At 38.6% G+C, this 16274-nt stretch overlaps 1 non-coding gene and 1 pseudogene across 1 annotated transcript; both read right to left on the bottom strand.

Annotated features, from left to right (window-relative positions):
* Positions 1–777: 777 nt before the first annotated feature.
* On the bottom strand, positions 778–850 carry TRNAR-CCU (transfer RNA arginine (anticodon CCU)). The gene has a single exon. It is a non-coding gene; the product is annotated as a tRNA-Arg (tRNA).
* A 6247-nt stretch (positions 851–7097) lies between these two features.
* LOC102974172 (zinc finger protein 627-like) lies at positions 7098–14430 on the bottom strand (annotated as a pseudogene).
* Between the last annotated feature and the right edge of the window lie 1844 nt (positions 14431–16274).

Raw genomic sequence — 16274 nt, 5'->3', positions numbered from 1 at the left:
CCTGGAAAAGATATGCTGATGATCATGAATTAGGATGTTCCCAGGCAGATTCCACTTGGGGAGACTGTGGGATACACCTTTATGTTTCAGAACCATAGTACTTCCAAAGATCTGACCGTGGAACCTAACTTAAACTCAAAAGATCTGGGAGCCCTCTCACTCCACTCCTGTTACGAGATGAGGGCCAGTGCAGCCCTAGAGGGTGTTTTCTAAATTAAGATGAGATTTCAAGAGAGGCCTGTTGAGGACTGAGTCCTTCTTCCTGGTCCTTCAATTCTTTGTAAGTAGTACCAAAAGGTGGTGGAAATAACTGTTGCACATGTAAAAATCAAGATTCAGCAAAGATTAACATTTTCCTAGCATGTGAAAGCATTGTTTTTTGTTAATTATTTTAAATACGTATATATACCATATTTTAAGTGTAGTTGTGAGTTTTCACAAACGTACAGTAACGCTACCACCAAAAGATGGGTTATACTCCATCACCCCAAAAGAACATTTTTGTGATGCCCCTTTCTTCCAAACCCCTTCACTACTGACTGATGTTTTAGGTCCCTATGTATGCCTTTCCAGAATGTAACGTAAATAGAACATATTGCCACTTGAGTCATCTGTGAAATTTGATGCCATATTTTCTTTCAAAGTGAGTAATTTCTTGCAGTGTTATTCTTCTTTTTTTAAAAATTTATTTATTTGGCTGTGTCAGGTCTTAGTTGCAGCATATGGGCTCTTCAGTTGCAGCATGCAGGGTCTTTAGTTGTGGCACGTGGGATCTAGTTCCCTGACCAGGGATTGAACCTGGGCCCCTTGCATTAGGAGCGCAGAGTCTTAGCCACTGGACCACCAGGGAAGTCCCTAGCAGTGTTCTTCTGAGTTTAAAATTTTGACAAGTGTTAAGTTGGTGGCATACATTAGGCTTTCAAAACAGATTCCGTTACTGTGAGCTCTGTACGTTTGGGTAATAACCTCTTCTACCATGGTTAACCTTCTCGTTAAGATGTTAGGAATGATGGAAGGAATGATTTGCAGGGATGTCAAAAGGGAGACTAATAATTATGAAATGACAATCTTTACAGTGCTAAGAAAATGTAAGTTAGCACTAAAAATGGACAGAATTTGGCTTTCCTTTGCTCTTTAATAAAACTCAGAGCTGTTACTTTTGTATCCTCCTACTCTAGAATATGTGCTTGAAGTCTAAGCATATAGAAATGATACCTGTGAACAGTAAGATGGGATATGAGGCTTTGTGGGTCACTGAAAAAAAAAGCTTTCAACTAATTCTCTTATAGAAAGGCATTAAAATTTTCCACTATCTCCTTTCACATTAAATTAGGATATTACTCAAAATGATACCCTCTCTCTGTAGCTCACCTCAGTTATTCCTTGGATAATTGCCTTCTAAACATCCATAGCTCTTTTTGTTGTTTCCACCAGGAAATCACAGTAGACTTACATAAATATCACTCTACTCACAGTATAAACTCAGGATGGGCTAGAACAGTGCAGATGAACATAACCTTTTCTCAGACTGGGGGGAACTCCAGGGTTTAACAGAGTATATACTGTGTCAGTCAGTATACAAGCAAAATGAAAATGCTAAATATAAAACTTGAAATAGTTAAAGTGAATAGTTTCTTAAAGGATGTTAAACAAAACGATGCCACAAATATCTGTGGCCAGATCAAAGGAAAGTCTCAAGTCCCAGAAAACCTATGTCCAAACTCATGATCACATGTTGTATACAGGAAACTGCAAAAATGAAAATGAACCATATCTATATCTTTACCTTTATGGGGAATCTTTACTGTTAATCAAAGAAAGCAGGACTTTCTACACTGCTGCCCTCTATTTACTTCCACACCCAAGCAGTTCCTGTAAGTTAATAGAAATGCAAGTGATCAATAATGACATCCTTACTCACTTGAGGCTGCTACCCTCATAAGAAAGATATACACACACTCCCAGCCTATTACCTGACATGTCATTATTTACTTTCCTTCAAAGCTCTCATTTCCATCTTATAAACCAAAGCTTTATCATTTGTTAACTATCTCCCTTTTCCCACAAAAATATGACCACCAGGACTGTAAGAACTCGTTTCATGCCTCTATATCCAAATTCTAGAGTGCCTTATTTGTTCCAAACCGGGTATGTGTTGAATCTAGTGCCAGGCATGTTGAAATAGAATCAAGAGTATAGTCTCTGAGCAAGAAATGCTTAACTGGAACAGTGATCCTGTCTTTCTCTCTTGCTAGGTTTGTGTTCTCTCACAATTTACCTGAACATATAGGTCTTAGCTGAGTTATAAAGGAGATATTAAAAGGTATCGTATACTTTACTAAGAAGTGAATTTATATATTTTCACTGAGGTACTTTATGGTAAACACTATCCATCCAGTATACCATAGGAAGTATAAGAGTGTTTAGATAATGGGTAGGAAAGGCAAAAAGCAACGCCAGGGGACTGGATGCTGGCCTTGTGTTCTTTTATCACGTTGAAGAGAAAAATGTCAAACACTTCCATCATCAGACAAAGTTGTTCAGTGATCACAAATGGATCAAGACAAAAATAAGGGTATTTTGTAACCATATCACTAAAAACGATGAGACAATTCCAAATCATAAAAATGAGCAAGATTCTGCTCTTCTTAATAATATGACTGACTGACTGGAGCTTCCTGTGAATTAGATTTAGCTTCACTACACTGTTTTTGTCTTTTAGAAAACATTATGATTACCTATGATAGAATTAAGTTCACCTTCTTGCAGCATCCAGTACATCCAGAAACATCTTGCTTCCCTGAAGAGTAATCAAATCACCTAGCAAAAGCCCAAATCATAAATCCTTTTGAGCACCTCTTACTGATAAATCCAGTAATTTAGGGTTTGTGGTCATTCTTAGTACTACAATTTATGACACCACTCTTGTTGACTGCTGGTGTGATCCCAGTGGGTTCTGGCCACATGACGCTGACAAAACAAATGAGAAATTCGTTTCAAGATAAAAATCATAACTACGTAGAAATAAAAATAAAATTTACCCGAGGAAAGAAATACTCGAACATGTATACATAAGGGATTATTAAATGAGAATGTGTAGCAATTAACTTGACCAAATTACAAAGTTCACCTGAAAATCCATAGTCACAACAGAATATTTTAAAATATGTGTTCAGGAAATGAAAAACACATTTATTAGTGTGCAAATTGTATGAAATATACAAGGGATTATTGAATGAGAATGTGTAGCAATTAACTTGACCAAATTACAAAGTTCACCTGAAAATCCAGTTACAACAGAATATTTTAATATATGTGCTCAGGAAATGAAAAACACATTTATTAGTATGCAAATTGTATGAAAACAGTTAATGAAAATATTTCTAAGAAACAGAAGATTTTGTTCTACAAAAATGTATTGTTTGTAATCACAATCAAACATAACTGAAAATGTACTGAGGAATTGTGTACAGCTGTGAGCAATGGGAAGCACCCACAATCTGCCTGATATGAGGAAGGTGCCAATTCTCACTTGGAGGGGCTGGGCCAGGGCAGTCACTGAACAGTGCAGCAGAGGAACAAACTCCAATGTGTTTCTTTTGGACTGTGCAACCATAGCTGTCATAGTGGAATCAGGAACACATGGTCACTAGCAGTATTACCAGAATTAAGTGTTTACTACACAAATTAGACCTTATATGAATATGATCTAGAGAAGATGGACGTCCAAGCATCAGAGAATACTCTGAACCATGAAAGTTAGAATTAGTTGCCTGGTGGACTCATGGAAACTTGCAGGAAAATCCCAAATATGATGGATCTTTGTTGTGGAACTTGTGAAGATGTGTGGAAACGTACACGTCTGAGAAAATGGAAGTCAACCAGCTGATTGTGGTTTCCAGGATACTCTGGATTGGCAGGGTAAGGAATCAGGAAAACAGGCTAGAACAAGTGTCCTCAAAGTTCCTACACGTCTGTCTCCCTGCACGGTGCTGAAATCTGACTAATGCCTCCTGTACTTCTGAATTTCAAATCTCATGCAAGTGAGGCTACATGTGAATTCTCACATGGAACCATAAGAGAAATGGATTATAGAAAACGTCACATTACCCAGGTGACAAAACAATGTAGGAGAGCCAACTCCAATTCTACATTTTATTGTTCAGTGACAGGTCTGTCTTAATTATTTTTTTAAGTAGTTATTTATTTATTTGGCTGCATTGGGTCTTAGTTGCAGCATGTGGAATTTTTTTTTTTTTTAGTTGTAGCATGTGAACTCTTAGTTGCAGCATGTGGGATCTAGTTCCCTGAGCAGGGATCAAACCCGGCCCCCTGGCATTGGGAGTGTGGAGTCTTGGCCACTGTATCACCAGGGAAGTCCCTCTTAACACATTATTAACAAGAGATGTATTAATACATCTTTTGTTACCTGAATGTTATTGACCAGAGATGTACCAATACGTTTTTAGAGAGTGATACAATTAACATCACTGTGCAAAGTTGTTAGAGCTTAAAATTGATCAAGGTTCATTATACAATTTGTGATTGTCATTATCATTCACATTTTGGTCTGTTAGGTTTTTGTTCCAACCTTGTTATCTATTATAAACACAAGTTTATGGCCATACAATTTTCAAAAATGACACGCTGTGCCACCAGGGAAGCCCAGTGAATTTTATGCAGATACTTTCTCTGATTGTCCACATGACGTATATACTAGTGTCTCAGAATATAGTTCTGATTCAGACGATGTGAATATTAGACCAACAAAAAGACAAAAATCCTTAGTGATTGATTTTGATACAGGAAATGAAAATGAAACTCACAGTGCTGGAGAATGCGCCTTTGCTTCTACAGAAGAGTGGACTGAAGACAACATTTCATGAAAATCAGAAGACTTTACAGTGTGCCAGGTGCAAATAACCCACAAAGTGTTAGTGAAATAACAATTTTTGGTAACAACTTTCTTGAGTTGGTTCCTTCTCAAACAAACTTGTATCACCAACAGAATGAAAACTCATATAAAAAATATGGTAAGGCTTTAAAATGGACTGATGTAACCAACAGTGACACGAAGAAGTTTCTTGGGTTAATACTTTTGATGGGACAAATAAGAAAGTCACACTGGAAAGAATATTGGTCGACTGATCCCTTAATTGAAACCTATCTATCTTTTGAAAGATTATGACAAGAAGAAGGTTCGAACAAATAGACATTTCTTCACTTTAATGATAACTCAGAAAACTCCACTTCCTGCAGAATTTCAAAAGTTAAACCTCTTTTGGATTATTTTCTACCAAAATTTCAATCCATCTGTATACCCAAACAAGAGCTATCACTTGAAGAGAGAATGATAAAGTGGAGAGGACAACTCAGATTCAAATCCTGGAAAACTTACAAAATATGGAATTTTGGTCAGGATTGTTAGCAAAAGTGAAACTGGGTATATATGCAACCTTGAGATTTACACAGGTGAAGTAAAGAAACTGCAAGAAACAATATTATCAACCTTATCTTGGTTCATGGCACCATATTTACCAAGACAATTATTACAACAGTGTGTCCACATCTGAAATACTGTTGAAAAATAAAACCAGAGTTTGTGGGACTATAAGAGAATCATGGTCTACCAAACCAATTAAAGGAGAAATCTAAAAATCTACAGAGGGGAGAAATAACATCCTTATGGAAGGGAGAAGTGATTCTTCTTATATGGAAAGACAAGAGGCTAGTCCGCAGGGTGACAACTATTCATGACACCTCCATAGCATCTACAGGAAAGGAAGACAGGAGGACTGGCCATCAGATAACTAAGCCCACTTGTATATTAGAGTATAATAAATATATGAAAGGAGTTGATCGATCTGATCAGTATCTGGCAAACTTCAATATCCTCTGGAAAACTTGAAAATGGTATAAGAAAGTGGGTTTCCATTTGAGTAACTGCAGTTTATTCAATGCATTTAAAATTTATTGTAGGCTTAATGCACAGAATAAAATGACTCACAAGCAATTTTTGTTAGCAGTAACTAGAGAATGGGTAACTGACCATTCTGATGAATGCAGTGGTAGTCCTGCACCTGGTCCTTCTTGTGGCGTTTTTAAGAGTGCCCCGCAAAGATTCACCTTGTCGAATATCAGGTAAAATAAACGAACATATTCTAGAGGAAATAATACCCACAGGACCAAAAAAAAAAAAAAATGCCGGCAGAAAGTCTGCTCTTCCAGGGGAAAGCGTGGTGACACACGGTATGTTTGTAATAGATGTTCTGTTCCCCTGCACAGAGGTGCTTGCTATACTGCCTATCACACTCTAAAGAAATATTAGAATGCTTTAGTAAGACATGTACAAAGTTTCAAATAAATACATTAAGTGCAAAAAAAGTTGATATTTACTCAAACGTGGGCGTTTCAATATTCATTTACATAACAAATCGCCAGCCACAGGTGTTAGTTTCTGCAAAAATCCCCTGGTCAATAATGTGTTAATGCAAACTCTGTATTATTCAAATCCTAGCTGGAAGGAATGACAAAGAGCAAAGGGCAAAACATAGAAATAATTCACATGAGACTATATACACTATGATATTTACAAATTTATGCCATCTTTTACTAGCAGGGATAATGAAATAAGGCTCTTCTGGCCGAAACAAGAGTAGATTTTCTCATAAGAAGGATGGACTATATAATGGGTAAGGAATATCCAATACCTGGCACTACAGGAGACCAGTAGGAAAATCCCAACAAATACCAAAATGTCATTTATCAATAGCCCCATATAAAATGATCAAAACATAAAAATTAAACCAACCTGCATATTAGAAATACATGTCAATTCAACCATGGATCAAACAGGCTCCAAAATGAAAAGAGAAAAATGTTAAGGGCAAAACAATACCTGTTAATCATTATGTAGTACTGCTTACAGAGTACTTATAGAATTATCTCACTTCAGTGTTCATTTCTGGATGTAAGTAGTAAATATCCAGTTGAGAGATCCCCTTTAAGAATGAGGCACTGATTGATAAAGACAATATAACTCTAAAAATTATTCTTTCATGTTTTTTTCTGGAACATTATACATGGATTAATTTGTATCAGGCTTTCTCAGATTTCTTACACATATAGGGTTTCTTTCCAGTGGGAGTTTTCACGTGTAAGAATGAAGGCCAACTGATGTTTTCCCCACATTGCTTACATTCAAGAGGTTTCTATTAAGTATGAGATCTTTCATGCCTTTGAAAGGAACTGGGTCGACTGAAGGCTTTCCCACCTTCTCTGAATTTGTAGGGTTTCCTGCCAGTGTGTATTCTCATGTGCCCTTGAAAGGTAGTGCAATAAATGAAGGCTCTCCCACATTCTGTACATTCATGAGGTTTCTCTCCAGTGGGAGTTTTTTCATGTGTTCGAAAGGATGCGTAACAACTGAAGGCTCTGCAACGTTATTTACATTTGTAGAGTTTCTCTCCTTTGTGAGTTCTTTGAAGTATTCGAAATGAACTGGCAAAACTGAATGCTTTCCCACATTCCTTACACTTACAAGGTCCATCTCCAGTGCGTGTTATCATGTGTGTTCGAACACTTGAGGGAGAAATGAAGGCTTTCCCACATTCTTTACATTTATAGCGTTTCTCTCCAGTGTACTTTCTCACGTGTCCTTGAAAGGTTGTGCAATGAATGAAGGTTTTCCCACATTCTGTACATCCATAGGACTTCTCTCCAGTGTGAGTCCTTTCATGTGATCGAAACAAACTGGGACAAATGAAGGCTTTCCCACATTCCTTACATTCATAGGGTTTCTCTCCAGTGTGAATTCTTTCATGTATTCGCAAACCTAGAGAACTAAAGGTTTTCTCACATTGTTTACATTCGTATTGTTTCTCTGCAGTGTGAATCCTTTCATGTCTTCGAAAGGAACTGGGACAACTGAGGGCTTTACCACACTGCTTACATTCATAGGGTTTTTCTCCAGTGTGATTTCTTTCATGTGCTTGAAATGAAGTAGAACAACTAAAGGCTTTCCCACATTCCTTCCATTTATAGGGTCCTTCTCCAGTGTGTGTTGTCATGTGTCTTTGAAAGGTTGTGAGCCATGTGAAGGCTTTCCCACATTCCTTACATTCATAGGATTTCTTTCCAGTGTGAGTCCTTTCATGTCTGTGAACAGATTTGCGGTAACTGAGGGCTTTCCCACATTCCTTGCATTTATATGGCTTCTCCTCATATTCATGATACTCATATGGTTTGTGTCCACTGTGAGATCTGATGTGCCTCTTAAGGAATGAATGACACTTGAAGACTTTCCACACATATTACATTCACATGGTTTTACTCCAGAAAGAGTTTTCTGGTTCAGATTAAGATTTGGAATCTGGCTGACAATTTCTCCATCTTGATTACCTTCTTTGCTTTCACAGAGATTTTTTACCATATGACTTCTGTAAAAAATGAGAAATTATTGATTTAACAATTTCACATTTATTAGTAGGTTATTAGAATTACATTTTTATATTTTATAGCAAAAGTGAAGGTTTTTTGCCTTTTCTGAATTTTTTAGGGTGATTTATACTGAAAACTCTGTAAGAGGGCTTGACATACCTATTATGAAAACAGTAATATTAATATATTGGGTTTCTTAATATTGTTTCCAAAAACACTGGACATCTATGTCACATTTAAGTAAATGTTTTCAGTGAAAAAAAATTTAAGGATAACTTTAAAGCTGGGGTTGTTTTATTTGCTAATTTTAAAAAGTTTATGACATACCAGGATTCTCATGTGGCACACTGCTATCTACTGTATGTGTGACTCACCTTAGTTTTCTCCCTTGGGTTTTGTACCAATCTTCAATGTTATGATTGTCCCATTTTTTTCCTAAAATGCAGACCCAGAAAAATAATGCAAATTATTAGAAATTATAGAAAAATATTAGATTCTACATAGTTTATGACATACCAGGATTCTCATGTGGCACACTGCTATCTACTGTATGTGTGACTCACCTTAGTTTTCTCCCTTGGGTTTTGTACCAATCTTCAATGTTATGATTGTCCCATTTTTTTCCTAAAATTCAGACCCAGAAAAATAATGCAAATTATTAGAAATTATAGAAAAATATTAGATTCTAGGTCCACGATGAGCTGTGACCATGCTTAGTTTATTTACCAATGTATAGCAGTCCCCCCTTACCCACAGTTTCGCTTTCTGTGGTGTCAGTTACCTGGAGTCAATTTCAGTCTGAAAATATTAATTTAAACTGTGCACCCTTCCAAGTAGTATGATAAAATCTTGAAACGTCCCGCTCTGTCCTGTCCAGGATGTGAATCATCCCTTTGTTCAGTGTATCCATGCTGTATATGCTACCTGCCCATCAGTCACTTAGTAGCCATCTCAGTTTTCAGATGACTGTGGTGGTATTGCAGTGCTTGTGTTCAAGTAATCTTTATTTTAATTAACGATGGCCCCAAAGCGCAAGAATAGTGATGTTGGTAATTAGGATATGCCAAAGAGAAGTTATAAAGTGCTTCCTTTCAGTGAAAAGATGAAAGTTCTTGATTTAAGGGAAGAAAAAAATCATACACTGATGTTGCTAAGATCTATAGGAAAAATGAATCTTCTATCATGAAATTGTGAAGAAGGACAAAGAAACTGACCTTAGTTTTCCTGTCTCATCTCAAACTGCAAAAGTTATGGACACTTAACACTTAAGCATGTTAAGTTCATGTCTATTATACGTGTTCTATTCTTAGTTATTGTTATCAATCTCTTACTGTGCACCATATTTCTAAATTAAACTTATTATCATAGGTATGTATGTATAGGATTCGGTACCGTCTGCAGTTTCAGGCATCCACTGGCGGTCTTGGAATGTAACCCCTGCATATAAGGGGGGACTACTGTATTACTTTTCCATATTCCAAATCTTGGAACAGTGTTGATGGGCAAGAAATACTTGTCCTCTAACTGAAGAAGTGAAGGAATGTTGTCATGCTTACCTATTGAGGCCAGGTTCCTCAAGGTTTCCTGCATCACATCTCTGTAAAGTTCCTTCTGCAAAGGATTCAGTAAAGCCCACTCCTCCTGGGTGAAGTTCACAGCCACATCCTCAAAGGTCACTAGGTCCTAAAACAGAACAAATATGTTTCCAGTAAGATGTGTGAGTCTGACAGAACTGGGGATTTATACTCAATTTATAGGAAGATTACATATGATTCTGTCACCTTCAAACATTTATTTTATGTCTTGGTCATCAGAAACTGACTCTATGTCCTTACTTCTTCATGAATTTAACAGCATAATGAACACATGCAAATTATTTATTCATTTTCACTGTGATCACTTTAAATGTTATTGCTCTCTGATGTCAGGGTCTAGAGCACCTTGGAGAAATGAGAGAAATGCTACACAAATGAATCAAATATCATTTTAAACACATCAATCTTTGTGAGAAAAACTCATCTCCTTTGTTATTACACACCATTTAACTCAGTACACTCCATGAGGTATGAGGTCAAATCTGCAGGAGCTTTTAATGAATAAAACACTGTGAAGAACTGGAAGCTTTTTCTTCTATTCTCATCACCAAACATGAGAGTCCAGGAGGCCTGTGGAAATCCAACTTGTGACAAGGATCAGTTTGCCATACTGGCCTGAGAATTACTCCAGGTGATTAGAAATAGCCAGGTGCAACTGGCTAGATTAAAATATTCTTGTAAATAGTACTTTTAGCTTGTGTAAAATTTATTGCAGACTCAGTTTCTCCATTCTCTCTCTGTCCCATTCATGGAGCTAGGAAGTTATTCAGAAGTTAAGGCTCAGACAACTTTGCATGATATGACATGCTAAAAAGACACAACTTCTTAGACCTCCACAAAACCCTATACACAATGAGCCTCAGGGCTGCTTCTCACTAGTTTTTAGCACACACAGGCACACATAATGAAATGATAAAGTACTAAAACATTTCTTTTTGGTCAAAGCCCTTGCTAAATAACCTTGAGGAACAGGTTAAGAGCTGCATATTGCACAGGAATTCACAACACTCCACAAAGGTCTGATGGTGAATCTGCCCATGATTATATAATATATAAAGGATTCAAAGTGCTTTCCTCCAAACAATATAAAAGCTCCATTCTCTAATTTCAGGTGGAAGTTTCCTGGCCAGCAACTCCAGAGGCAATCCTCCCACATCTCTCACTTCTGAGCTCCCATATGGTGCACAGAAGCATAACAGCCCAGCCCCGAGTATAGGAATATGTAAGTTGATGACACCACACACTGCCAATAGTATACAAAAGAGTTTATTACTTCCATAATTGAGGTCTCTGTGGAGTAAGGCAGGCCTCTCAAGAAGGCATGAAATGGCTTGAGAGTGCAAGGAAAAGTACATGGACTTATTTTTTAGTTGAGGTTGTGGGTGAAGAGAGAATTGACACACAAGGGCAGGAGCAGGCATGAATTGAATCTCTTGTCACTGCCAAAGGAAGGATAACTAAAGCTTTCCTATCATCATGGATACATGTGGGTCACAAGAGGAAGAAGGAGGGATGAGGCTTCAAAGCTGTCAGCAGTCAAACATAAAAAACTGGAGTCAGAGACTTCTCTTTTCTTGTTCTTTGTACAATGAACTTAGAAACCATCCTTCCTAACCTCACAAGAAAAACAAAGAACTGAAGACACATAGCAAACCACTGTTTCCAAAATTGGAAAGACAGAAAGAAGCTATTTTGAAATAGCTATTCTTAACAAGGCCTATCCTCCAAAGAGACTGTTTCACCAGGGCCTAATGCAAAGACAACAAAGAATACAACATCTAAGAACTTTGGGACAGTGACAGCAGGTGTAAAATACACACAATGAGAATACCTGATAGAAAAGCAGAAAGGAACAAAAAAAAAAATACGTGAAGCAATCATCACTGAGATTTTCCTAACATTAGTGATAGACAGCAAACTGCAGATCCAGGAAGCTAAGAAAAACACAAAACATGAAAAAAAAAAGAACACCAAAAACTGCACTGCCAAGAACATCATTTTCAACTGGAGAAAAAGACAAAGGGAACATTCTGAAAGAAGCCAGAGAGAAAAAACAAACCTTAGTTTTACTTAAACAAGGATAAGAATTAAATCAGACCTCTTTTCAAAAACTATGCAAGCAAGAAATATCATATAACTGGAATCACACTGTATTTATCCTTTGGAATCTGGGTTCTTTCACTTAGCAATAAATAAATAAAATAAATAAAAGAATTATCCATGTTGCACATATTAACAGTTCATTACTTTTTATTGGTGAGTAGGATTGCATTGTACAGATGTACTATAATTTATTCATTCACCAAATGACATTTGAGTTGTTTCCAGGTTTTGGTGATTATGAATAAAGCTGCTGTAAACATTCACATACCAAAACTAAACCAAACCACAACAAAAAACCCCAACTATGCAAGCAAGAAGAGAGTGGAATGAAATATTTAAAGTGCAGAAGGTAAAAAAAACACCATCCTAAAACTGTGTCAAGCAAAATTATTCTTCAAAAGTGAGGGAGAATATTTTGTAATAACCTATATGGGAAAAGAATCTGGAAAATAATTATATATATATAAATAACTGAATATATATATAATAACTGAATAACTTTGCTGTATACCTGAAATACACACACTATAAATCAACTATACTTCAATAAAAGAATATAAAAAAGCAGATAAGCCTTTGTAATAAAAAAAATCTCTAGGACTGCTGCATCTCAGGAAAAAAAGTGACGGAGAAATACTTTTTGAGAAAAATTGAGGAACTCTGACATCAATACACCTTGTTTTACAAGAAACAGTAAAAGAAATTCATTAGAAGGTACAGGCGGGCTTCCCTGATGGCGCAGTGGTTGAGAGTCCGCCTGCTGATGCAGGGGACACGGGTTTGTGCCCTGATCCGGGAAGATCCCACATGCCGCGGAGCAGCTGGGCCCGTGAGCCATGGCTGCTGAGCCCGTGCGTCCAGAGCCTGTGCTCCGCAGAGCAGCTGGGCCCGTGAGCCATGGCCGCTGAGCCCGTGCGTCCAGAGCCTGTGCTCCGCAATGGGAGAGGCCACGACAGTGAGAGGCCTGCATAATACAAAAAAAAAAAAAAAGAAGGTACAGGCATACCTTGGAGACAATGAGGGTTCAGTTCCAGACTACCACAATAAAGCAAATCACATGAATTTTTTGGTTTGCCAGTGCATGTAAAAGTTATATTTATACTATTCTGTACTCTAATAAGTGTGCACTAGCATTGTGTATAAACATACAATGTACATACCTTAATTTAAAAATACTTTGCTAAAAAATGCTAACCATCAAAGATTACAGATCACAGACCACCATAACAAATGTAACAAAAATTTGAAATACTGTGAGAATTACCAAAATGTCACAGACACACAAAGTGAGCAAATGCTATTGAAAAAATGGTGCCGATAGATTTGCTTCACACAGGGTTACAACCAACCTTCAACTTGCAAAAAATGCATTATCTGTAAAGTGCAATAAAGTGAATCGCAATAAAATAAGGTATGTCTGAAAATGATATAAACAGGTGGAACATTAGAAAAGAGGACCCTTTAAGAACTTCTCAGTTCACTATAGCCTTGTTGGTCTCATGGACACAAGCTCCACTGGTTTTCAAAGCTAGATGTTTGGGGACTTCCCTGGTGGTCCAGTGGTTATAAGATTCTGCTCTTTCACTGCAGGGGGCGTGGGTTCCATCCCTGATCAGGGAACTAGGATCCCACATGCTGTGTGGTTGTGCCCCCCACCCCTGAAAGGCTAGATGTTTGGGGAGCATGTCTTCATGTGTGACTCTTAAAAGCTGGGGTGCCAAGTGTGGGGTCTAAACCCTTTGCTCCTCAAGGAGAAGCTTGGAGTTTTGAGTGCCTTCCTGAAGGTGGGGTGCCATGCATGGGGGGGGGCTGGTTATGGTAAGATAGTGCCTCAGCTTATACCCACTTTGATGTGGGTATTCTCATTTGCCCCATGCATAGGGAATCGCCAGTTATGGGCAACGAGAGATGAGCTGATGCATATTCCTGTACGCGTGACAATGTCTGCTGCTGCCCTACCTGGATCACACCTGGGCTCTCCGGACTGTCTCTGCATAGCTAGACTGAGTCCTCTCCCAGGGCCTGTCTGCCCGGGATTCCTGGGGTGCTGCCCTGTGTACGCAAGGACAATGGTTGCTTCCAGCTGCCCCACCAAGATCACACCCAAGACCCTTGGTCTGTCTTTGTGTCCAGACCGAGTCTTTTCCCAGGGCCCAGTTGGCCTACATCTCCCACCAGGCTGTGGTGTGGAGTGTACAGGGCCAGGGTGTTTGCCCAATTCAGACTGGGGAGTGGCGAGGCAGCAGCTGGCAGTTCCAGGCTCTCTCTGTGCTGATTGTTGACAAGCCAGCATGTGCACACTCCTTGTGAGTAGTGTCTTGGCCTCTCCAGCCCTTCTGACTGTCCCAGTGGTTCTCTGAGCAGCCAAGGGGGCTAGTCTCCTCTCTGCAGGACGCCAGGACTGGGATGCACAGATTGTGGCTCCACCTGCTTGCTCCCCAAGGTGAGGGTCCCAAGGCCCTTGTGAACCTTCTCTTCCTTTCAGATCCCTCCCAGGGGCACAGATCCCAACCTGATGTCTTTTTTTTCTGTCCTACCCAGTTATGTGGAGATCTTTCTTGCAGCTTTGGTTGTACAGAAGTTCTTCTGGGGACCTCCCTGGTGGTCCAGTGGTTAAGACTCTGCACTTCCACTGTAGGGGGGTGTGGGTTCAATTCCTGGTTGGGGAACTAAGACCCTGCAAGCTGTGCAGTGTGGGCCAAAAAAACCCCACGTTCTTCTGCCAGGTTCCAGTTAATTTTCTGTGAGAACTGTAGAAGTATTTTTTTTTTTGGTGGTACATGGGCTTCTCACTGTTGTGGCCTCTCCCGTTGCGGAGTACAGGCTCTGGACGCGCAGGCTCAGTGGCCATGGTGCAAGGGCCTAGCCGCTCTGCAGCATGTGGGATCCTCCCGGACTGGGGCACGAACCCACGTCTCCTGCATCGGCAGGCAGACTCTCAACCATTGCGCCACCAGGGAAGCCCTAGAAGTATTTCTGATGTGTTGTAGGGGTAGGTGAGTTCCACATCCTCCTACCCTGTCATCTTGATTCCCCTTTCTCCTTTCAAATTATTAAATTATTATACTATTTGTTATGGTGATCTGTGATCAATGATCTTTGATGTTACTACAAGGACTCACTGAAGGCTCAGATGATGGTTGGTATTTTTTAGGTCTAAAGTATTTTAAAAGTAAGGTATGTACACTTTTTACACATAATGCTGTTATACACTTAATAGACCATAATATAGGGTAAACACAGATTTATATACACTAGGAAACCAAAATTCATGTGATAATTGCTTCATTGTGATAACTGCTTTATTGCAGTGGACTGAACCTGCAATATCTCTGAGGTATACCTGTGGTAGTAGATACACAAAAGATAATGGTAAAGGAATCTAAGCATACCAAAAAAGACAGGAATCTAAGCAAGCAAAGAAGACAGGAAAATAGGAATTACAAAACAGCCAGAAAACAGTGAACAAAATAGCAATAAGGACATACCTATCAATAATTACTTTAAATGTAAAACAAATAATAAACTCTCCCATCAAAACACAGAGTGGCTGAATGGATTAAAAAAAAGACTCACCTATATGCTGCCTACAAAAACCTCACAAGAGGGCTTCCCTGGTGGCGCAGTGGTTGGCAGTCCGCCTACCGATGCGGGATTAAAAAAAAGACTCACCTATATGCTGCCTACAAAAACCTCACAAGAGGTACAAGTGCACACACAGACTGAAAGGATGGAAAAAAATATTCCATGCAAATGGAAACCAGAAGAAAGCTGGGGCAGCTATACTTGTAACAGTCAAAATAGATTTAAGACAAAGACGGTTATAACGGACAAAAAAGGTCATTATATAATGATAAAGGAGTAAATCCAAAAAGAGAATATAACATTTGTAAACATTTATGCACTCAACAAAGGAACATCTGAATATATAAAACAAAATTAAACAGATCTAAAGGGAGAAGTAGAAAGCCATACAATAACAGAAAGGGACTTTAATACCCCAATTTCATCAGTGGATACATCATTCAGACAGAAAATCAATGAAGAAAAACACTGGCCGTCAGTGACACATTCGGGCAGTCATTCCATCCAAAAGCAACAGAATACAGAGTCTTCTCAAGGGCACATGGAACATTC

Source organism: Physeter macrocephalus, chromosome 2 (assembly GCF_002837175.3).
Source record: "Physeter macrocephalus isolate SW-GA chromosome 2, ASM283717v5, whole genome shotgun sequence".
NCBI lineage: Eukaryota > Metazoa > Chordata > Mammalia > Artiodactyla > Physeteridae > Physeter > Physeter macrocephalus.
This window is presented reverse-complemented; position numbering and strand designations above follow the sequence as displayed.